Genomic DNA, 24,767 nt, shown 5'->3' on the forward strand with positions numbered 1-24,767 from the left:
TATGGCAGGAATAAATTATATTGGATACATCTTTCTTGTTTAAACTCTTGTTTTCAGTGATAAAAAAGAATACAACCTCTTCTAGTTTTTATTTTGTCTCTCTGGTTCCATCATCACACTTTAGTTTGGGGCTTCTCTGCTACTCTTTCACTTCTAAATGATAGAGTGTTCACAGAATCTGTTTTGAATCCTCTTTTCTCTCTTTATCCAACACTCATAATTCCACTGCTCCTTAGCTTTAAGTATTGAGTAGGCACAGATAATTCTCAGAATTCTATCAATATCTCTGAACTTTCCTTTGACACAGTACTTACATAATCAAATACCTAATTGACATCTCTTTTTACATGTGTAATTGATATCTCATGTATACAATAATAAAAAGGAGTTAACCGATAAGAAAACATATTTGTAAAATGCAAACATCCATTCTTTTTTCTTTCTGGAAAATTAAATCTCAAACCTAGAGGAACACAAACTTCACCAGAACAATTCCAAATGTGAGGTAAAATATTTTACAAAGATGTACCTGTTTGTCAGTGTGGATGTGGTTTCTTCTCATACTGTGAACATAAAAGTCTATTCAAATAGGAAGAAATCAAAACTTTCATTATTCACAAAGATTTTGTGTTTTATAAATAAAATCTTAAAGTGTCATAACTGAAGTGTTGTTTTGTTTGTTTAGAAATTTTCAGTACAACCCTCTTTTTTTGCAGTTGACAAAACAACTCCTGGAGAGAAGCTTGTTTAGTGTACACTGCTTAATTGAGGCAGATCTGAGACTTAAATTTAGGAATTATAACCTACAACTCAAACCTATTTGAAGGTAAGCACACAGAGAGCTACACAATTACTGATTACTTACTTTTTTACCTCTAGGAGATTATACAGTTTGGAATGTTGAATACAGAGGAGAACATTTTCCACTTCAGAGTGAAAGTGAAACTATGATCTGCTTTTGTGATATATTAAATTAATACCCATTTTGCTAAAACTTGGAAAGAAGTTTGCTTCAAGACATTCAATTCATTTTACTTTTTGAAATGGAAAAGAGTGGTAATACTTCATGGTTGTCCTCAGAGGGGCCATGGTCACTAACCTTTTAAGTGCAGTTTGCACTGTGATTGGTATGCAATGCAAGGTATTTCATCAGGAAAGTATTGCCAGGGCTAGCATGGTTGATTTCTTCTGCATGATTTTACTATGCAACATTAGATATTTACTTTGGTTTAAAATCCAATAATAATAATAAATCAATTGTTATGTATTTGCTACTGTCATGATATAAGATAATGGGCTTTAGCTTGATCAAGGTCATAATTTCTGCCATACTCCTTTGTAGCCCATTGAGAGGTAACGTTTGAGTATTTTTTTCATCCATTTCACAGATGAGTCTGCTTTTGGAAAAGCACATGCATTCAAGTTTTAGTAGTTTGTGTCCCCATGAACTTCAGTCAAATCCAGTTAGCAACAATAACAACAAAAAGTTTCTTGTGAAGGATGATGCTGTTAACTTATATATATTACAATGTGCTTTTATACAAATCAGTTTTGGGTAGAATTATTATTATTTTTATTTTGATGTTTTGACCTAAGGATTTATTGGAACATATATTCTCAGAAAGATTTACCTAACCCCTCCAAGAATCCTTTGATATATGGAGCACTAGGTATGTTTCTTTACTTAAAATAATTTCTCCAAAAGACCTAAGACTTCCCAAAACTGTTTATTTAAAATATAAAGTTGCTGCTGTCACTCTCCTTAAGATATGGAAAATCTATCAAGCAACTTCTATATGAGCTGTTTCAATTTTCTCAATTTATATTTCCTTTCCCCTGAAGTAATGTATAAGGTGAACATTTTGTTACTAAACTAACTTGAGTTTTGGTCTTTTGTACATATTGGGGTCTTTTTTCTCTTGCAAGAAACTCAAATTCATAGATCATATTCAACTTTAAGCAATATTTTGCATTAACATCTTCCCTATACATTTATATTAAAGGTCTTAAAATGGAATGCTAAATCTATAAAGAAGTCCTGATATTGAACTGGTTTAAAGAAATGGAGTTTTAAAATAAAACCAGTGCTAAAGAAGCGTAGCCCCCCTGGCAAGAATATCTGGACCATTCTGGAGCACAATTTGTAGTTTGATAAACCAAAACCTTTCTGCATTTTTTGTTGGGATAGAATTGTGCTGTATTTCTGCAAAGCCGACACATCTGAGGTAGATTTACAAAGAAATATTAACTAGAGTGCCTCAGCAAATCTCTCTGTTTTTAGGATTGAAGCATTATCTACATGACAGACAATCCACAGACAGGTTCTTAGCCCCGTCAATGGTAAGATGGACGAAAGTGCTAGGCAGAAGCTTGGGGGAGAAAGAGTGTGCATAATCAAGACACAAAGATCATATTTAAAACCTGACCTACTAAGTTTTATGAGATTAAGGTTCAGAGTTCATACTGAGATTAAACATTCATTATTACAGTCATTAAAATATAAAGAAATGGTGGGAAATATAAAAGTAAATGGAACAGTTGGAGATGTCCTAGGAGATATTTTATAACCTTTTTTTTTATAATGCCACTTTAGAATCTGAATGATTTTCCTAGAGAAAAAACTAGTGCACAACTAGGTTCATATTCATTGAATCAAGTCATAATAAAAATGTTTTCTAATATCAAATATAATGATTCTTTCATCTGTATTTTTTAACAATTTCTGGTACTTTTTGTCTTCTACAGTTGTGTCATCATGTATTAAAAAATAACAGTTTTATATAAAGTGGATGTAATTTACTTATTTTTGAATCAGATACAATTATCTTTCTAGCTAATAGGCTTAGAAACAAGTATATATTTGACTCTGTTAATTTATAACTCTTCAAACCATCTTATTCTTCTAAATAATATTTTTAAAATGTATAAATAATTTTTTCTTGACTTTTTAAATACAGAATTTAGACAGTCATGTAAAGATTAAGCACTTCATTTTCTGCAGCTTAGAAGAGTAGATATATTAAATAACCTCCAGATTAAAAATGTTTAATAAAATATTATAAAAGTGTTTTAAAAGGAAATGTTAGGCTGTAAGATATTAAAAAGTTAACTTATCTTAAAAGCATTTGCTAATACTAATTTTACTTTATGTTGCTAAAATATAGGGTGGGTTGAAAGAGTAAAATCAGGAAACTTCTTTGTCACAGTGGAGAATCTAAAAGCAGACAACCTCATTTTCATAGCTGGGCACTAAAAGGTTATATAGTCTTGTACAAAAAGAAACTAGAAATAAGGCTACTATTTTAAGAATCTAAATGTTAAATGCAGAATTAAAACAATACAAAACAAAACTGCCCTGGTAATTCATAACCACCAGCTAGTTTTCAAATGGAGTATCTTCATTTGACTGGTCTAAAAAGAATCTCAAGTTGAGATTTTTAGCTTAAAGTACTTCCAGTTTATAGTGCCCTGGGAACCTAAGAAGCCAATTCTGATCCTGTTTGGAGACACCTGTCTTCAAGTCTGTCTTAAACAAATGTCAGGAAAAAAAATTCCAAAAATTTTGACCTCTCAAAACGTACAAACTAAGAGAGAAATAAGCACAATATTTAGTGCTTAAATATTTAAATTAAATATTTAATATTTAGAGCACAAAGGGGAAACAAAGATGAGACAACTAAAAGTGTAAAAAATATTCAAATATTTGAATATCGAACAGAGTGTAGGTTAGGGGAAAAAAGCAAAAGACACCAAATGCTCATCACACTCTTTAAGATCTCTATAAAAAATTAAATGCTCACCCTCAATCCTACCCTTGAGGGTGAGAGGTGGGGATGGCTGGGGTGGGAGGGACTAGTGGGGAGAAAATGCAGACAACTGTTCTTGAACAACAACAACAAAAATGATGGACATTTTTTAAATAAAAATATTCTAAAGAAAAATAAAAAAGAAAAAAATTAAATACTCAAATATACTGGAAAGATGTAAGTGGATAAATCTATCAGGTTCATAGTTGGGATGATGCAATATTTTAAAAATGCAAGTTGTCCCCAACCTGATCTACAGATTTAATACCATTAAAATTTACAAGAATTTGCTTATTTGCATTGGATTTTGACAAGCTAAATTGTGAACTTCTAAAGCTCAACAAATGCCCAAGTACATATAGCTAAGATATTTCTGAGGGAGAATATTTGGAAGACAACATAGAGCACCAAGAGACAAATCATGTTCTTATAACAGAAGTGGCTTTGAGGATAGTGTGAAAAAACAGTGTTTCAATAAATAGTGATGGGATAAGTACTTTGCCGAGAAATTGAGTCCTTACCTCAAATCACATTCAAATAAATAAATCCCATGCCATTTCAATAGAATAAAAAGGCAACCTACTGAATGGAAGAAAACATTTGCAAATCATATATCTGACATGTGGTCAATATCCAAATTACATAAAGAACACATACAACTCAATAATAACAAAAAAAATAATTTAAAAATGGGTAGAAGGTCTAAACAGGCCTTTTCTCAAAGGCATACAGATGGCCAATAGACACATGAAAAGATGCTCTGCACCACTAATCACCAAAGAAAGGCAAATTAAACCCACAATGAGATATTACCTCATATCCTTGTTAGAAGAGTTATATCAAAAAGATAACAAATAATTTTTGATGAAGATGTGGAGAAAAATGAACATTTATGCACTGCTGATGGGAATGTAATTGACACAGCCATTATGGAAAACAGTGCGGCGGTTTCTTTAAAAATTAAAAACTGAAATATTGTATGATTTCACAATTTTACTTCTGGGCATTTATCTGAAGAAAATGAAAACACGAACTGGAAAAGATTTCTGTACCCTCATGTTCACTGCCACGTTATTTACAACAGCCAAGATACAGAAACAACCTGTTTATAAATAAATTGATGGATAAAGAAAATGTAATATATAAACTATATATACACATGCATATATAATTATACATACATAATATATATATGGAATACTATTCAGTCATAGAAAGAATGAAATCTTGCCATTTGTGACAACATGGATAGACCTTTAGGACATTGTGTTAAGTGAAATAAGTCAGACATAGAAATACAAACACCATGTGATTTCACTTATATGTGGACTCTAAAAATAAAAAATAAATAAACATAAAAAATCAAGCTCATAAATACAGAGAACAGATTGGAGGTTGACAGAGACAGGTGGTCAATGGTGGCAGAAAAATGTTTTAATTGTCAAAAGGTACAAACTTCCAGTAATAAAATAAATAAGCCATGGATATAATGTACAGCATGGAGACTATAGTTAATACTACTGAATTAAATACTTGAAAGTTTCTAAGTGAGTAGATCTTAAAAGATCTCATCACAAGAAAATATAATTTGCTTTTGTAACTATGAAAGGTGATGGATGTTGCTTAAACTTATCATGGTGATCATTTTGCAATATATACAAATATCAAATCATGTTGTACAACTAAAACTAATATAATGTTATATGTCATTTATCCACAATTAAAATAAATAAATTTTTAAAATGTCAAAAATTTAAAAGTTTAACTGATGATATAACAATTATGAATATGATATAGTGAAAGATTATTTATATTGTGCATTATAATAACAAATAATAAAAAAGACATTAAGAAACATAACTGCCATAACAGCTTTTATTTATCAAAAACAAAAAATATGGAAATAAATCTTATAAATTATAACAATTGATAAAGATTATCATCAAGATACATAAAGAACCTCTACAAATAAATAAGAAAAGCCAAGAAATGCTTGGTAGATGCTATTAATTGGCTCATTCTACCACCATTGTTCTACATGTGTTTCTTTTTACAACATGACTATAAAACTAAGAGCTATATTTACTAGATGCTACATGTTCTGAATGCCAAAAGGGTCCTACCAATTACAGGAATTAACATGGAATTTGGATAGCAAAAGCCTTTTAGAAATTTTTTTTTGGCTGTTTTCTCCTGGCAAATCAAATAGGTGAATAAGTGCATTTTTTCCTCCCCTTACTTTGGCTTGCCCTGTAGTAGTTTATTGTAAATCATTTTTGCCTGTCAGAATTTTCAGCATCTTGAAGGACTTATTTATTGTAAGAGTTAGATTCATGTCATGGTCAAATCTCATTTAGTTCTTACCCCTCCCAATCTTTTCTCTCTGTGTATTTCTCCCCAGATTTACGTGTGTGTGTGTATGTGTGTGTGTACATATATGAATCCCCTTCCCCAGCTGCCAGACTGGGTAACACAGATCTGCTCTGTGTCATGATAGTTTTGCCTTTTCTAGGATTTCATATACATGGAATCATATGGGATACCGTCTTTTAGGTTTTACCTCTTTCAATTGGTATAGTGGTTTTGAAATTCACCCATGTTATTGTATGTATCAATGGTTTATTTCCTTTTGGTCTTCACGGATCTTGTCATCACCAACTTGGCTTTCTAACTCCTGGGAAGCTTGTCACCCTAGCTGGGCCTGAGTCAGCATCTTCTTGGGACATAAGCTATCAAGATGGAGTCATAGGTTATTCCTGACTTCAGTCTTCACAGGAAGATTGACTTGTATCTATTTATAGACAAAATATCATGGAGAAAATTCCAGAACCTAAGAGTGTGGCTGAAGTAAATCCCTGGACCACATCCTTTTCAGCAAAAAGATGCATTAGAAAGGGGAGAGGAATACTCTGACCATGTTGCCTCTCCCCTGGGCTGGCCCAGCATTGCCTTCAGAATCCCCCTGGGCCTATACTTCTGAGAGGAAAAAAGAGAACTCAAGGTGGACATCCAGCTTTCCCAGCATTGCAGGAGGTTCGCCAGCATTGCAGGAGGTTTCCCAGCATTGCAGGAGGTTCCCACTCAGGTCTCAATCTCCCCGCCACCTGCACCCCTTCAATAGGGAAATCTACAGTGCTCAACGGCTAGGGATCAGATAGACATTGGAGGGGTGGAGGTCTCACAGCAACCAGCACTTAGACCTGGGCAGTCCACATTCTGACTTACAGGAACAAAGCAGAGATCTCAGGCAGTGGCTCTACTGGTGTTCCTGACAGGCCAGGGAGCTCAGCTGGTAGTTACACCTGATTTGGGTCTCCAGTCAAATGGTTGTACTGGCCTATTCTGTCACCTCACAATGGTGGCAGGGAAGTAAATTCTCGGGTGCTAGTCTTGCCATCTGGGAAGTCTGGCCAGCTGCAGAATAAGTCCTACAGTGCTGCTTCTGCAAGGAACCAGGCCAGCAGCCCTGCTCAACTGTAGAGCATCGTCTCTGGCCCCACATAACCAGAGAACCTACACAGTGACCCTGGATAGCCTCAAGCACAGCCCGTAGTACTGCCAAACTATGCAGCCCAGTCCACAACCTCACCCAGGAACTGTATTCCCAGCCATTCAACACCTAAGTGTTGTATTTACCAGAGTAATATCAAACTATAGGCTATACATATACTTGGACATGAATGTTCATAACAACTTTCTTTTTCTTGTAATTGACCCAAACTAGAAAGAGCCCAATTATCCATTAATTGATGAATGGGCTTACAAATTGAGAGATAGTGATGGGTTAATAGTCAGTAAGAAAAAAAGAAGAATGAACTCTCAAGAACTGTGAGGGGACTGAGATTTTCCTCTGGTTACCAGCTAACAAGTTAGTCTGGCACAATATTATGGATGCTGACAGAAGACAAGAATCTACTAGATCAGAGACAAAGGACTTTCTTATGCACAGCAATAGCAGGAGCCAGAGTAGCATGGGTTCACTAAACCTCAGTTCCAACAGGGCAATATCAAGAGAGCACGTGCAATAGGTTGTGTTGTAGGACAAAGACCTCGAGCTTAGAAACTCAAGTGTTTCATATTAGGTAAAAAGCCTGATTATCCTTCACCCTGTAGGAAGACAATACCTTTGTAAAACTGTACAGTACACAAACCTGTACTTTGCTCTGGAGGAAGACATCTATTTTCCAAGTCTCTTCTCTATACAAATATCCCTGCAGAGACAATTCAGAACAAAGGTAACCAGTGACTGTTCACAATACATGCAGAAAAGGAGAGAGATCCATGGAGGGTTGTCTCCCAGTAGTAATAATTTTGATAAATCTCAAAATAAATACATTGAGTGAATAAAGGCAGATAAAAAGATGCATATTGTATTTTACATTTGCTTAAAATTTAGAAAAGGCAAAGTAATACACGGAACCAAAATGCAGGTTACTGGTTGCTAGGGAATAAAGAAGGAGTTAGGAAGGGGTTACAAATGGACACAGAGAAGCTTTCTGGGGTGAGGGATATAATAATTACTGAGGCACTGACAGGTATACAAGAGGGACCCCAAAATCCCAGAATTTATTTATTAAAAAATTTGTATTTATTCTTTTTTTTAAATTTAAGACAGGGAATACTTGATTCAAACCCATCAGAGAAATGAACTGGTCGGGTCTGTAACAAAGCATCATGTTTTAAAGCACAGGCCAGTAATCGTATTTGAGTATACACTACTACGTACAAATGTAACTGACCAGACCACAACTTTTCAATGTTTAAAATAGAATAAGTGTCCCTATAAAGGCAGCACTGTTGTGACATTTTAACTTTAGCATTCCTCTCCTTCTTCCTCACCCTCTCCTTCAACAGAATCCACACCAACCTCCCCATAATCCTTCTCTAGGGCAGCCATGTCCTCATGGGCCTCAGAAAACTCTTCTTCCTCCATGCTCTCACCCACGTACCAGTGGACAAAGTCACGCTTGGTGTATGTCAGGTCAAACTTGTGGTCCAGGCCAGCCCAGGCCTCAGCAATAGCTGTGGTGCTGCTCAGCATGCACACAGCTCGCTGTTGCTGTTCTTTGGCTAGGTCTCCACCAGGCACCACGGTGGGAGGCTGGTAATTAATGCCAACTTTGAAGCCATGGGGTACCAGTCCACACACTGGATGGTATGCTTGGACTTGATGGTGGCAATGACAGCATTGACATCTTTAGGAACCACATCACCATGGTACAACAGGCAGCAAGCCGTGTATTTACCATGGCGAGGGTCACATTTCACCATCTGGTTTGCTGGCTCAAAGCATGCATTGGTGATCTCTGCTACAGAAAGCTGTTCATGGGAGGTTTTCTCAGCAGAGATGACAAGGGTTTATGTGGCCAGAGGGAAGTGGATACGGGGATAGGGCACCAGGTGGGTCTGAAATTTGGTCAGATTGACATTCAGGGCCCCATCAAACCTGAGGGAAGCAGTGATGGAGGACACAATCTGACCTATCAACCTATTCAGGTTAGTGTAGGTTGGGCACTCAATATCAAGGTTTCTACGGCAGATGTCATAGATGGCCTCATTGTCAACCATGAAGAGTACTCCAGGGTGGTATGGGTGGTGAGAACTCCATCTTGGACTTCTTGCCATAATCGACAGAGAGACACTCCATCAGCAGGGAGGTGAACCCAGAGCTGGTTCCCCCACCAAAGCTGTGGAAACCCAAGAATCCCTGTGCACTGGTCAATCCAGGACGAGGTCACTGCTCTCCTTGCCAATTGTGTAGTGTCCACGGGCATAGTTATTGGCAGCATCTTCCTTGTCTGTGATCAGCTGCTCAGGGTGGAAGAGCTGGCAGTAGGTACCAGTGCAAACTTCATCTATGACTGTGGGTTCCAAGTCTAAAAACACTGCCTTGGGCACATGCTTGCCAGTGCCTGTCTCACTGAAGGTGTTGAAGGAGTCATCTCCTTCACCAATGGTTTTGTCACTTGGCATCTGGCCATCGGGCTGGATGCCATGTTCCAGGCAGTAGAGCTCCCAGCAGGCTTTGCCGATCTGGACACCAGCCTGCCCAGTGTGGATGGAGATGCACTCATGCATGGTTGCTGCTTTGCGGCTGCTGAGTGGATGGCGGAGGAAGAGAAGTTGTTGTTTCTTACAGTGCAACTCTTAAGCAGTCAATGTAGGAGAAACTGCCTGTATTTATTCTTATATTTAAACTTCAGTCACCTTCAAAGTACTCTCCATTTGATGCAGTACACCTAGGGAGACTTTTTTCCACTGCTGAAAATGGTTGTTGAACTTGTCAATTTTTATGCCATTTAGTACTTCTGCCACTTTTTGCTTTACCTCTTCCACATAGGTAAAATTTTTCCATTTGAGGATGTTTTTTCACCCATGGAAACAAAAAAAAAGTTGCTTGGGGTGAGATCAGGTGAATAGGGAAGGTGGGGCAGGGGGGGTTCATGCTGTCTTTGGTCAAAAACTGCTGAACACTCAGCATGGTCTGGGCAGGTGTGCTTGTAAATCACTCATCATGAAATGCACAAACGAAAGTCTTCAAAAACAATTCACTGAAGCTGAATGCAGCCTCTCATAACAAAGCCAGCTGGTACACTGATACAGATGGGTTCCTAGAATACTCACCCAATGGGGAAGTCTGGACTACAAGGAGCCCACCCTACAGAAGATAATTCAATTTTCTTGGGCCCCCCTCCTATACATATGTCAAAATATAAAATTATATTAGATAGATTAGCAGTTTATTATATATAAATTTTACATGAATGATACTGTAAAAGAATAGAAGTCATTTGCATTCTCTAATTCTTTTTACATGTGTAAAAAGAAAGATGATATTCCTGTCAGCTCTAAAATTCTTTGAACCTACTATCAACTGTGTATTAACTGACGAATGCCATGATGGCTGAAACAGGAATCTCCTTGTTGCTTGCGCTCAGTAAATTATCTCTCACTTTACTGAGTTAATACATGGCTTTTCAAAACAAACCTTTAGTGAACAAGGAAGATGATGGTTTAGTGACATTGGAGTGGATAATTCATGATGAGGTTTCTGAATTATGATCTACATTTACCTAAAACAAGTTTTTTACCTTCCTTTGTCCCTATGTTTAAAGCTTAAGCTAATACTGGGAAATTCCAGAAAAAATTCCAGTCTTAAGGGAAGTAATGGAAGCATATTTGAGTGAGCACACTTGATTACATTAAAGTAGGTAAACATAATTTTAGAATTTGATAATATCTTAAAAGTTAAGTCCAAAGCCCTTATTTTAAAGTTTAAGAAAGTGAGACCCAGAGAACATAGTTTGAAGGGAAAGTAACTTGGTAGTGACAGAGTGAGAATTATAGCTCAGAGTCTTGACTCCTAGGTCAATATTTTTCCCATTACACAATGTTTCTACCCCTAGTAATCATAAGATTTATTTCTCTGGTTTTAGGAATGCATTCTTCTGTATGCCTCCCTAAATTGGAAGCTAGGCAATTACGTAGTTTGAATAAAATGCCCCTCATATATTACTCCGAAAAAAATCAATTCAGGCAATGTAAAGAACAACTTATTTTTCTACCCAAATAACAATTGAGATCGATGTCTTCTCACAGTTGCTTGTTTGTTTCTGGGACACTAATTATGAGCAAAGTGAACAACATTAAAATGGACCTAAAAAGAAGTTAGTTATTAAGTAGTTAACCTGTCTTCCGATATTTTTGTAATGTCTTCTTAACAATTTTTCAAGAGGCATTATTGACTCTGACAATGATGAGTTTCTCTTGCAGGATGCATTGCACAATAATATGCACACGCAGAAATACAGGCAGAAGTTAAAAAAAAACATTTGGATTTTGATGGCTGTTCAAATTATATTACATTTTAGGCAGACAAATCCCCCCCTTTTGGAGGCCCTTACTTTGGCATGGTTTCTGTTAAACCAGTGAGCACTACAGTGTTAAGTGGACCTTGACAGATGGAGCAGATGGAGCAGGGACAAAAGCAGTAAGCGAAAGCAGGAAGGAACGCCAGAGTCCTGGAGGCAAGGAAGACATGCTGATGACTATTTTTGGTTGGAGTTCTTTGTTATATTTTCATCAACTTTAATTTACACATATAACTAACAACTCAACTAAGGGTTTTGTCAGAAAGTACCAACATAGCTTAAGAACTCACCTTTACCTCATCAAGGAGGGCTAATTGTTACACCATCTAATGATGGAAGAGCCAGGAATAAGAATATTTAGCTTGTTAAGGATTTTAAGAACAGGTTTCAGGGACTTACAAAAAATAGCATGTTCCTTATTGTTTGGAGAATTCTGAAGTACACCATCTGTTCCTCCAGGCATAGTTTATGCCTGGAACTCATTCCTTCACACACTGTCTCATCCTCTTAGCCATTTAGTTGTTCTAAAACTGGGGAACCCAATTTTCACATTGGAGCAAAAGTCTAGACACACTAATACTTGCTGTCATTAAACCTTTATGGAGAATACTAGGGACAAACACATGAGTCTCAGATATAAGTCAAATCCATAGGAAGAGGATTGTTCTGATGTTAATGTGTGAATTATTTCATATTGAATTACTGGATAATAAATAATTATAAAAATTATTAATTGGGGTATAGAGCTTTTTTGGCTTTGTTTGTATTTGTTTTATATTTTAGGTGATGAAACCAAAAATGGGAAAGATATATTTTAGAAAAATAGTACAGTCTGTCCCTCAATGTTCAAAATTACTATGATTAATGTCTCTTTTAAATGGTCAAATTATCATCACCAGGACATACTAGGAATCAGAAATTTTAGATTTTGTCCAATGTAATCATTGGTACTGTGAGTGAGTCTGAACTATACATTTTCATCAGTACTCAAAAAAGTTAGTGTTTTTTCCCCCATTTTTCTACATAGTATATTTTGGTTTGATAACCCACTGCCTACCTACAAAGTGCCTCGCTTAGGTAGTTGAGAAACACAGGATGAGGATGACAAAGTAACCACTGCTAATAATGACTAAGAGTGAGAATGGGAGAACTCTAATATTTCAAGGAGGGTTCATTAACTCAAACAATCCTGGAAAGGAAAACTTTACGTATGTATGTGGAGCAATTTTAGAATTGTAAAACCCATGGTGACCAAAACAACCCACCACGCTTGTACTGAAAGTCTTAATATAAGTATGACTTATTGCTCTTACACCATTACTACATGGAGCATTAGTTCTTTAACAGTGGGTAGTTTATCAGATTTTCCATTGGACTCATTGTCACATGGTGAGGAGCAGAAGGAAGTGAAGGAATGGAGCAGATTCTGGGCAAGATTTTAAGCTAGTATCTTACATTGAGCTGGTTGGATTATCACAATATTTTTCTCTACCTCAAGAATGATGATTTGTAGAGAAGCAGAAACAAGGCCAAAGAACACATAAAAAGAGGTGTAAGAGAGACAAGGACCCAGTTTATTGGTATAAGAGATATAGAGTGCAGAGGGTAAGGAATTTAGAATCAGGAGACTTAAGGCTGAATCTAACTCTAATACATAAAATAATATTGAGAAGCTTTGTGTTTTTGTAAATACATAAGTATTAGCTACTGTCATTATTTGCCTTGAGGCCTGCCTCTCAGTTAATGAAATATATTTATTCTGGATTAAAGTATTAAAATGACAAGAACAAAATTATTAATTTGTAAGGCAAAATCTGGTTTATGTTTCTAATTTACTGAAATGGTAGGTAGATCACATTTTGAACATAAGCTAACAAAGACTACATAAAAATGTCAGAATGCCTTCATCATTTCAATTCATTAAGCAAAATACAGTTGTTTCAACACCAGTATGTACTTGGCATCATTACAGAGAAAGAACATCTCTATTTCTACATCTTATTCTAATGGGAAATAATCATTACAGATAAAGATGCTTCTTTACATGCAGATAAGACATTTCTTTAAAAATCTGTTGATTAAACATGACATTTATAGAAATATTTCTCCTGGTAAAACTTTTCTTTAAATAAAAAACTATAAAGTCTTTTGATTTTGTTCAGTTTATTAATTGTAGCTCATTTGCCATTCTGACTACTTCCACTTTCTGGGAACAAAAATAAATATTTCCCTATCTCAATTTAGAGCACAGAAGAAAAGCTTAGTTGGCAAAGTTGATTCTTCCAATATTTTCTCCAGAGGCATACTTTAGACATTCTAAAATTAAATTTTCAGTGCCAAGTTATACAATGATGCTACTAAATACAAAAAGGAGATTATACTAAATGCTATAATAATATTTTAGGGAGTTCAGAAGTCATGTCATGCCTGGTTTATTACATGCATTCATTTGAGATTGTTTTACCCACATGGGAAGCTCATTCCTTTTTAATCTATGTTCCTGATTTAGCTATGAGGCCACACTGACTAAGCCAATGGACTCTTCATTGATGACTCATAGGATCCTGAATATCAAAGCTAATCTAACACAAGTTAGTAAAAATTACTAACTCAAACAAGAATTATTTTGTTCATTAAGTAGGCATTTGATACATATTTGTTTCAGCACTTTTTAAGTGCTAGGAGCTAAGTATTAGAGTTATGAATAAGAATTAAACACTGACCTTTCCCTTAAAGTTTTAAAGTTGTTTTGTTGGTTTTCTTATAGGGGCTAGTGTGTAGGAAGCACATCTTTACAATACAGTTTGGTAAGAGCAATAGGAGTGTTTTACACAAGAGCGCAATATTGGGATGACGGATGCTGCCTCATTGGAGAAGTCATGTTGATAAGTGGACTTAAAGCATAGTTAAAATAGGTATTTTCTTAAAACCACCATTCTACTATGCTTTTATGAGTTCAAGTATTTAGATTCCACATTTAGGCTAGGGGGTAGCGGAAATGAGGAGATGTCCGTCAAAGGGTACTTTTGATTACGTGGGATGAGAAAAGTTCTTGAGTCTAATTTAAAAAAACTAATGGGAAAAAGTACTTTAAAATGTACATATTACAAATGAAAACAACTGAGACACAGAGAAATTAAGGAGCTTTCTCAAGTGTACAGAGCTGGTAAAGGGCAGAGCCCATGTGCTAACCTATTCCACAAAACTGTTTGCAAATACATTTTTCTGTTGAATACTCAGCCTTTGAGAAACCAAAGGTCCCAGTAGTCCCCAATTGAATATGATCAAAACAGCAGAGGAGTACTTATTTGTACATTCCTCCTTGTCTTATAATTAACACATAGCTCTTCATTACCTGGAGAATGCAACAAATGTGCTGAGTAGACAAAATAGAAGTGTGATGGGGAAAGGCTGTTAGTTTTCTTGCTTTTGGATATGTTGCTTCTGGTTTTTATCTTTGCTGAGCAAAGAAAAGTGAATTTATGGTCCACAGAGAGATTATAATCACCAATAAAAAACAACTCTAAGACAGACTTAGGTCTTAACTTACTTCTACTCTGTTAAGTTAAACAATAATTATTCTCAACTGTTCTAAAGAAATAGTGATATCAATATATTTTTCTTCCAGCATCCCCAACAGGCAAGCGAGACTCATAAAAAACAAGAATGTGAGCTTATACATTCTTATACTAATTTATAAGATTTATTAAAAGTCAGGGCACTGATGTTATTAAGGGAAATAAAAAGTGCTGAAATGCAACCCTTTTGCTAAAGGAAAGAAAAGAAATAGCTCTTCAAAGTACAATTTAGAATTCTTATTTATTAAATCTATAAAACAAATGGAAAATAATCAGTGGCATATATTCATTAATTCTATAGAACAAACTACACATTGAGGTTTACATTACAATCTAACTTAAAAATAAAACATTTTATTCTTGCCATCAACATGAAAGGTTTATTTTAATTTGTAAATTGCTCTTTCATAATATTTGATATTTTTACAGTTAGGGTTTTGATACATTTTTAAATTCTAAATTAAAAAAAATTAATCACATTAATAACTGACATAAAACTCTATAATTAGATGGCACATTGCACCATGCATGAGGAATATTAGCCTTTTTCATTAATTGGTTTAGGCATGTAGGAATGCATATCTTCTTCTTCAAAGGTATGGAATTCCCTGTTGTCTTCCATGCAGTCTTGTTTTGGGATGGCATATCAAGTGGTCTATTGTTGACAGGGCTTGAAATCTTCACTCTTTTATACATAAACCACTATGTGTTCCAGGACAACACTAAAGTCTCATTAATCTGTAACATAAATGATCATAACATTTAAAACTTACTCCCAAAATTAGACCTCATTTTATCCAATACTCTCAGTTTATAGAGTAAGAATCTGAGACTCAAGGGAACAAATTATTTTCCCCAAATTATAAATCTAACAACTGGTAGGATCAAAATTAGATTTAAAGTTCTGAGCTTTTTACTCCAAGATGGCTTTTCTGAATTCTTTTTCTTTACTTGTTATTTATTTTCAGAATATAAAAATCTGACGTATAGAAGTAAATCATCTAAATAGCATACTGTACAAACAAGTATGTAATAAATTCAAAACACTTTTTTATGTTTCCATATGTCTCTCACACCTGCTCACTAATTAAATGGCATTTTATGAGGAACAAAATACCTAATACTTTGGAAAATACAAAATAAATAGGGTTGTTCTTATTGTTACTGAGTTTACAAATTAAGTGAGATTTGAGAATAATTAAAAATGTACCATTAAATGCTCAAATGTGTATACTACACTTAGATGGTTAATGTTGAGAGCTTTTTGGATATACTACTGATCAGAGTTTGGTTTTTCAGGAAAAGTTTCCTCGAATACAAAAGTTCTCCAAGTGTAGTCCCTGGACCAATCACATGAGTATCACCTGGAACTTGTTAAGACTGCAACTCTCAGGTCTCATTTGAGATTCACTGACTCAGGAACTTGGGGGTGGAGCCCAGCACATTTGACTTGGAACTAGCCTCAGGGGATTCTGATGTACACTCAAGTCTGAGAATGACTTGATAATTAGATAAGGTTTGAGTCACACTTTTGAGACAATCATAGATTAGGGAGCCTCTGGCAGATACTAAAGGCAGAAAAATCATCTTTTAAGAAAATAAGAAGTAAATTTCTTTTATTCATTACTGGGGCAACTTACGACTGTTAAATGGAAAACCACAGACCTAAAATAGCATCACTTTTGCTAAAGCCCATGATTTTGTAATAGGGTGCAGCCAAAGGGGTCCCGTAAATGGGAATTTGTAATGGGATCCAGAACTCAGGGTGTCCAGGAAATATTAGAAAAATGCATTTATAGGTTGTGCTCACCCCCACAAGTCTGAGCTGGGGGATGAAACATACGGAGCAGGGCCATTGAGAGCTGTATTGTATAGCAACAGTTTTGCAGATAACCTCTAGAATGGTCATTTAACGTATCTATAACCTTTAACTGGTTTCATAGATATGTTAAATAGCTGTGGCCAAGCTTTGAGACAGGAGGATGGGAGTTACCTCAACCCTTGCGGTAACTGGGAGGCAAAGCCCCCTGGTTACAGCGCCTGCGTGAGAGCTTGGAGATGATTTTGCTCCATGCCATGGGGCCATGCCTGCCCTTATTTACTGTGGCAGCCCAGTAAAGCTGGAAGAATACAGGAATGCTGGCAGTGTAACTGATTGTGAGAGGAGTCAGAAATGGTGTTGCAGAGGAAGATGGGTGATGGGATTTAAACCCAGGAGCGGCAGCCATGTGGGGCTTTTTGGGGCCACATGGTTTTGGCAAAAGTTGGGACTGGGTAGCTTTAGGGTGCTCCCTTTTTGCCACGTGGCTTAGGAAGGAGGAGAGACTTTGCTTAGAAGAAAAGGTGTAAAAGGATTCTTGCTGGTGGGCCATGAGAAGGTGCCACATGGTTTTGTATTAACTAGAGAACACGGTGGCGACATAGCTGGTGGTGCCAGAACTGAGGGGCTGCCTGAGCCATGGATTTCTACTTATTTTCTTGAGCTATGGTACCCCAGACTTGGCAAAGGGGAGAAGGAAGGACTATGCATTTGTGGGGTATTCTAAAGTACTTTAGTATTTTTAAAGAAGACATTAAATCATTACTCTAAGTTTGTATAACTTTGTAAATAAATAATCCCTTTCCTTTTCACCAGTCTCTGGTATTGAGAGATGTCTTTCCCTGGCGGTGGGCAAGGCGAACTTAGTAAAGGAGGGGGGACCCCTGGAGCACAAGGGGGGGGGTCCATTTGGTAATAGTATATCATTCGATTTCCCCCCAGTCTGTTTCATAGCAATATCAAACCTAGATTTAATACTTGACCAAATGGCTGCTTCAGCCTCTCCCAGAAATATAATCAACCAGCCTGGAGCTGTATGCTCAACACCAATGAAGAAATCTGTCACTTGGGTCCTCTCTTTAATTCCCTCTTGGAAAGAAGAGGCAATCCACATGATAAAAACCCTGGATGTTCCCTTCTCTCCAAAAGAAGATGTTCTGGTCTGAAAATAATCCTTTTCTCTTATTAATAGCTCTCTTGCTCCATTCTTCTTCCTAAAAAAAAAACAAACCCTTCCATTTCTACAAACCCTCAGAGCACGCTTTTAATTGCTTGATGGGTTGCTGTCTGATTCATGAATCACTTAATTAAATAAACTGGATCTTCGATTTACTTGGTTGAATTTTGCTATTTAAGAGATTAACATCAGGGACATGTATTTAGAATTATGAACAATAACACTTCAGTAAATATCAATAGAAAATGAAGTATTTACTTTAAGAAAGAATGAAAAATAATTTAAGTTTCAAAATTTAAATGTTTCTGCTTCTGAAAATTCTGCTTTGAAGTAATTTGTAATTTAAAATATTTTGTGTTAAATAGAGATTATATAGGAGTGTGTGCAACCATACAGAAACTCCATTTCTTTAACATAACCATTTCTCCTTTCTTTTTTTCTCTCTTTTCCTTAATCATTAAGCTCTTAGGACATAGGATGCTGCTCAGTATCAAACTGTCTTAACAACTAAATCTGCTGACCACAAAAGTGGAGTTTCAGGTCAAGCTAAAGATAACACTTTGACTTCAGCTGTGATTCAGCCCCAGGCACATGAAATCAGAAGACCCCATGAAAAACACCCCAATGAAATCAGATAGAACAATCCAAGGCTGACATCAGAATCTCATACATGAGTTGATCAACTACTCCTAGCCACAATGAGTTGATCAAACATGATCAACTACTCCTAGCCACAATCAGTCAGTAGAGCCCATGACCTCAACTCCTTTAGTGGCCAGGATTAATAATTTGTCCTTCAAAAAACCCATCCCCTGGAAGCCATCAGTCAGCCAGGTCTTTGAGCACAACTCACTTGTGACTCTGAGCTTGGCACCTTTGCCTCAAACCCTTACTTTCCTGACTGCAAACTCCTATTTGCATGTGCCTGGGCATTGATGCATGTGCCAGATGAATGGACAACTTTAGTCTAATAACAGGTGGATATCATTAAAAACCCAGTTAGCTATCCTCTCTTATACTCTAAAGTATACATAAGAGAAAGAGGTAGTTAAAAAGAATTTTCAAAACTATACAACATAATACACTTATAGAGATGTCCAGTAGATTGTAGAATTTCATTATACTTTTTGCACATTTTACATCAACCTTTATAGAATTAAACTGTAACTATATTTTTAGCCACTGATAGTTCTGAAACATTAAAAGGAACCTACTCATCTTTGGTATATATTATAATATTTTTATTAAGAAAAAATAAAGAGAAATCTACATTAGAAAGATTAAAAATATTTTTAATTAACCAGAAAACTGAATATACTGGAACATTATGAAAGGGAAGAGTTCTTATGTAAAATGTAGTATGTATGATGAATTTCAATGCTTTTGAATACTTTTAAAATTTATGTTCACATGAGTGGCCATGCTATAGTACTTTTAACAGTTGGAGGGCAGAAAAGGAAATTAGCTTTTATCAGAATGAGATGAACCATATGTGTGAGTTAATTAGTTATCTTTGTTCCTGAAATGTTTTTTCTAACTCCGCTGTCATAATTTTGTCCCACTCCACACCTTCTCCCACTCCTTCATAGACCTTCACACAGCTGAAGAAACATTTTTAATGAAATCCAGTTCAAATACCACATTTCATGTTTCCTCTGAACAAATAAACTATTTACAAAATTAGTATCACGTAATTTTTGATTAATTGTAAACATTCAAGAATATTAACATTATTATAATTTTATTGGGCAATAGAACATTTTCCAAATTATATGTTTGCACATATATAAGTTAAAGCTTTAAAAGTTAAATATGGAAACACATTAAACCAAGCCATTTTCTTTCTGCTAAACAATATTAAGTGGTAATCTAACTATGATATTTGAATTAAGTCCACTGCATATTTTTAAATCATGGAAACAAACTCATCAATGAATCTAGGTTAGAAGAGTCTTCTGTGAAGAAATATTTGTAGAGGCCCAGATGTCAGATCATTTATTTCCTCCACTCCCTGGCTTTGAAATTTTTGGGGAGTTAATATCTAAACTGCAATTTCTTTATCTGAACATGAGAGAATGATAGTAGCCCCTCTTTGTATGGCTATGGTGAATGAGACTATGCCTTTCATGCATGTAATAGGTTGCTTGGTACAACATGTTCTTTATAAATGTCAGCTACTGCTTTAATAACCTAATTAATAAAAGTTAATTTGTCATAATTAAAAAAAAGATTCTAATGGTCAGGGAGCATCTGATTGTCACAACTGGGTGAGGATGATGCTAAGCTTCCCACAATGCACAAAAAAGCCCATAGCAAATAATGATTTGGCCTCAAATGTTAATCGGACTGAAATTGAATAGCATAACTTGATACTGAGCTCTACACTGTTTTCTGAAAGCTCTTCTTGAGTTAAGTAGTATGTGGTTCAAATATTATAGTTATTGGAATTGTAATAACTATAATTCTGTTGAACAACTTACTATATAATGTATCTTTTTTGGTACTTTCTCTAAGTAAGCTGGTAACTAAAAATCAGTCTACCTAATCAATGCTTTAAAGTGGTTTGATTATCATCCCTTAAAATTTAAATTTTATTCTACTGTTAGTGACAGATTTGAGTTCTAAACTGTGTATCTCTTATAAACAAATCTGATTTTCCCCTGCTAGACAGTAAGAATTTCATAGGCAAAAGATGTGTTCATTAAAGAAATAATTCTACTGAATATATACATTTTTCTAATGCTAATTTAATAGAATAATAGAGGGGAAAGTTCACTAAAAGAATCCTCAACAACTGAATTCCTCTCATAGGTCACAATCTATCAGCAATTTCCATAGACAATACCTCCAGAATCTGGCCACTTCTTACAACTCCATCATTACCACCTTGGTCCAAGCCACCATCATTCCTCATCATCAGCCTCTACTCTTCCTTCCTGTACAATCTCCTACAGGGAGATTTATTTAATTTTTTTTCTTTTTACATTACAGTGTAAGGAAAGTAAGTTTCTCCTCTGTTAAAACACTTGAATGGTATCTTTTTGTCACCTATAGCAGAGCAGAGAAGTGGCAAGTGCCTATTAAGACCTTCGCCTTCCAGTTTTCCTGGCTGTTATTTGAATATTCTACCAAAGTGAGGACATCAGGAACTAACTCAGTCTTTCCTCTTTGCCCATCATGTTACTGAACTAAAGTGGGGTTTAGTTGCCTGTCATCACCAATAGGGAAATTATCGACATGAAGGTTGGTGAGAAAGGAAAAAGGTCTTTATTAAAACACTGCACAATTTGGGAGTACAGGATACTCCTAATCTCTAGGCTCATCTCTTCTGCAAAACACAAATAAAACCCAGCTGTTCCCCAAAATACCAAAACCTGAACAGTGCCCAGAATCCCTCATCTGACCTTTGGAGTGGCTATGTGGGGGACTCTCTGGCTTCAGGCTCCCTTTTGGAGTCTGCGTATGTGGTTGGAACTGCCATTTGCCCTGTGGCCTCCAGGGCTAGCCAATCCTGCAGATGCTCCGGCCAGTACTTCCACAAGGCAAATCCAAGAGAGTGTCTCTCCCTTCCCCAAGTTTATTTGAGCTAGGCGTGTGGGCCCTGGCTACAGGATCAAACTTCTAGGCTTTCTGGGAGGGTCCAGCACACCAACCAATCCTCTTTTTCCTAGGACAGGTTGACAGGTCTTCTTTAGCACAGCACCTGCTCTTACTGCCATGTGACCTCTAAAGTCTCGTGCGACTGTGTCCTCTGGTCCCACCCTCATCCAGAGATAGGAAAGGAGTAGGAGGGCTTTTTCTGTAGTCTGTTACCCTTGCTAGTCTTGTGTATACTCAGTGTGAGGCCTCTCCCCCACCCCACCCCACCCCACTGCATCTTGCCTAGGGATGGGGGAAATCTGTTATCAAGTTCTGCCCTAGCTTTGTTAGCCAGGCAATGTGGCTTTGCCCACACTGCCTCATGCATCTGCCTTCTGTGGCCTCTCCCTTGGCCCACTGGTACTCATGACTCTGGCCAGATTATACCAGTATCAATTACATTCTTCCTCCTGTCATTTTCATGATTCCCTCTCTCTTTCCCTCTCTCCCTTCTTTGCTTGTGTGTTACCTTCTCAGTGAGGCCTCCAAACCATCTATGAAAATTGGAGGTCCAAATGCGTGATATATCCTGCTTTTCCCCATCAGAAACCTCATTCCTGATTTATGACTTTATTTTTTCCATAGCAATTTTTATCATGACATATTATACATTTCACTTATTTATTTATGTTAGTAAGTGAAATATATAACATGTATATTGAATATATAACTTAGATGGGGAGGCCAACTACTTTAGGATAAGGTTTTTAATGGTTTTTGTCTTTTTAAAATTTTTACTCTGTCTTGCTTGTTGCTTTTTCTCTAGTGCCTAGAACAATGCTTGGCACATAGATAGAGCAAATCAGTGAATAAAAATAATCATTATAGAGGAATATAAAGAATGATATCTATAATGTTGTAACCTTACTGTAAAAAAGAACTGCATTAGGTTGTTAGATACACTTCACCTCCTTGTACAACCAAAAGAAGGACAACAACAAATTTAAAAACAAAAAATAACCAGAACTGCCAGAAAATCAAAGTGTATGGAAGGCAGACAACCAAGGAGTTAAAGAAGAAGTATTCATCCAGACCAGTAGGAGGGCCTGAGATGGGCAGTCAGGGTGGAGAAGACTCACAGCAAGGTGCTGGCTAGAGGACCAGGGTGGGTGGTCCCACATTTGCGTGTGGATAAACTGGAACAACTTGGGAGCAAGACAGACAACCCAACCCAGGGCTCCAGAATGGGGAAATAAAGTCTCAAAACCTCTGACTGTAAAAATCTGTGGGGGTTGAGGTGGCAGGAGAAACTCACAGCCTCACAGAAGAGTTTGTTGGAGAGACCCTCAGGGTCCTAGAATGTACATCAATCAGGAATCAGCACCAGAAGGGCCTGATTTGCTTGCAGGTAGCGGAGGAAGTGACTAAAAGCTGGTCCAGAGTCTACAAAGTGGCATTGTTCCCTCTTGGACCCCTCCCCAACATACAGTGTCACAGTTTAGCAATGTGTGGATCACCCTGCCCTGGCAAATACCTAAGGCTCCACCCCTTACTATGTAACAGGCTCTCCAAGACAAAAAAAAATGGCCCAAATGAAAAAACAGATCAAAGCTCCAGAAAAAATACAACTAAGCAATGAAGAGACAGCCAACCTATCAGATACACAGCTGGAAACACTAGTAATCAGGATGCTCACAGAAATGGTTGAGTATGGTCACAAAATAGAGAGAAAAAGTGAAGACTATGAAAAGCAAAATAAAGGAAAATATACAGGGAACCAACAGTGAAGGGAAGGAAACCAAGGCTCAAATTAACAGTTTGGAGCAGAAGGAAGAAACAAACATTCAACCAGAACAGAATGAAAAAACAAGAATTCAAAAAAAATGAGGAGAGGTTTAGGAAACTCTGGGAAAATTTTAAATGTTCCAACATCCAAATTGTAGGGGTGCCAGAAGGAGAAGAGGAATAGCAAGAAAGTCAAAACTTATTTGAACAAATAAGAACTTCCCTAAACTGGCAAAGGAAATAGACTTCCAGGAAGGCCAGGAAGCTCAAAGAGTTGCAAAACAGTTGGACCCAAGGAAGCACACACCAAAGCACATCATAATTACATTACCCAAGATTAAAGATTAGGAGAGAATCTTAAAAGTAGCATGAGAGAAGGAGACAGTTACCTACAAAAAAGTTCCCATAATACTGTCAGCAGATTTCTCAAAAGGAACCTTACAGGCAAGAAGGGGCTGGAAAGAAGTATTCAAAGTCATGAAAGACAAGGATCTGCATTTAAAAGTACTCTAGCCAGCAAAGCTATCATTTGGAATGGAAGGGCAGATAAAGTGCTTCCCAGAGAAGGTCAAGTTAAAGGCGTTCATCATCACCAAGCCCTTATTATATGAATGTTAAAGGGGCTTGTCTAAGAAAAAAAAGAAGATCAACATTATGAACAGTAAAGTGACAACAAACTCACAACTATCAACAACCAAACCTAAAAAAAAAAATAAAAACGAAAAGAACTAAGCAAACAGCTAGACAGGAACAGATTCACAAAAATAGAGATCACATGGAGGGTTATCAGTGGGGGGAGGGAGGAAAATATGGGAAAAGGTACAGGGAATAAGAAGCATAGATGGTAGGTAGAAAATAGACAGGGGTAGGTTAAAAATAGTTTGGGAAACAGAGAAGCCAAAGAACTTACATGTATGACCTATGGACATAAACAAGGTGGAGAAATGATGGTGGGAGTGGGGGTTCAAAGGGAGAGGGGAATAAAAGGGAGAAAAAATGGGACAACTGTAATAGCATAATCAACATATTTTTTAAAAAGGACTGCATCGTTGAACCTTATCATTCCCTCATGAGCAGCACTCTCAATAGAAATTCAATCTGAGTCACATAGTTTTTTATATTTTGGTAGCATTAAAAAAGTAAAAAGAAAAA

The 24,767-nt window shown here is 36.4% G+C and overlaps 1 pseudogene; it reads right to left on the reverse strand.

The window, feature by feature from the left end:
• Positions 1-2,008: 2,008 nt before the first annotated feature.
• Positions 2,009-9,963, reverse strand: LOC114508077 (annotated as a pseudogene).
• Positions 9,964-24,767: the final 14,804 nt, after the last annotated feature.

This window comes from Phyllostomus discolor, chromosome 10 (assembly GCF_004126475.2).
Source record: "Phyllostomus discolor isolate MPI-MPIP mPhyDis1 chromosome 10, mPhyDis1.pri.v3, whole genome shotgun sequence".
NCBI lineage: Eukaryota > Metazoa > Chordata > Mammalia > Chiroptera > Phyllostomidae > Phyllostomus > Phyllostomus discolor.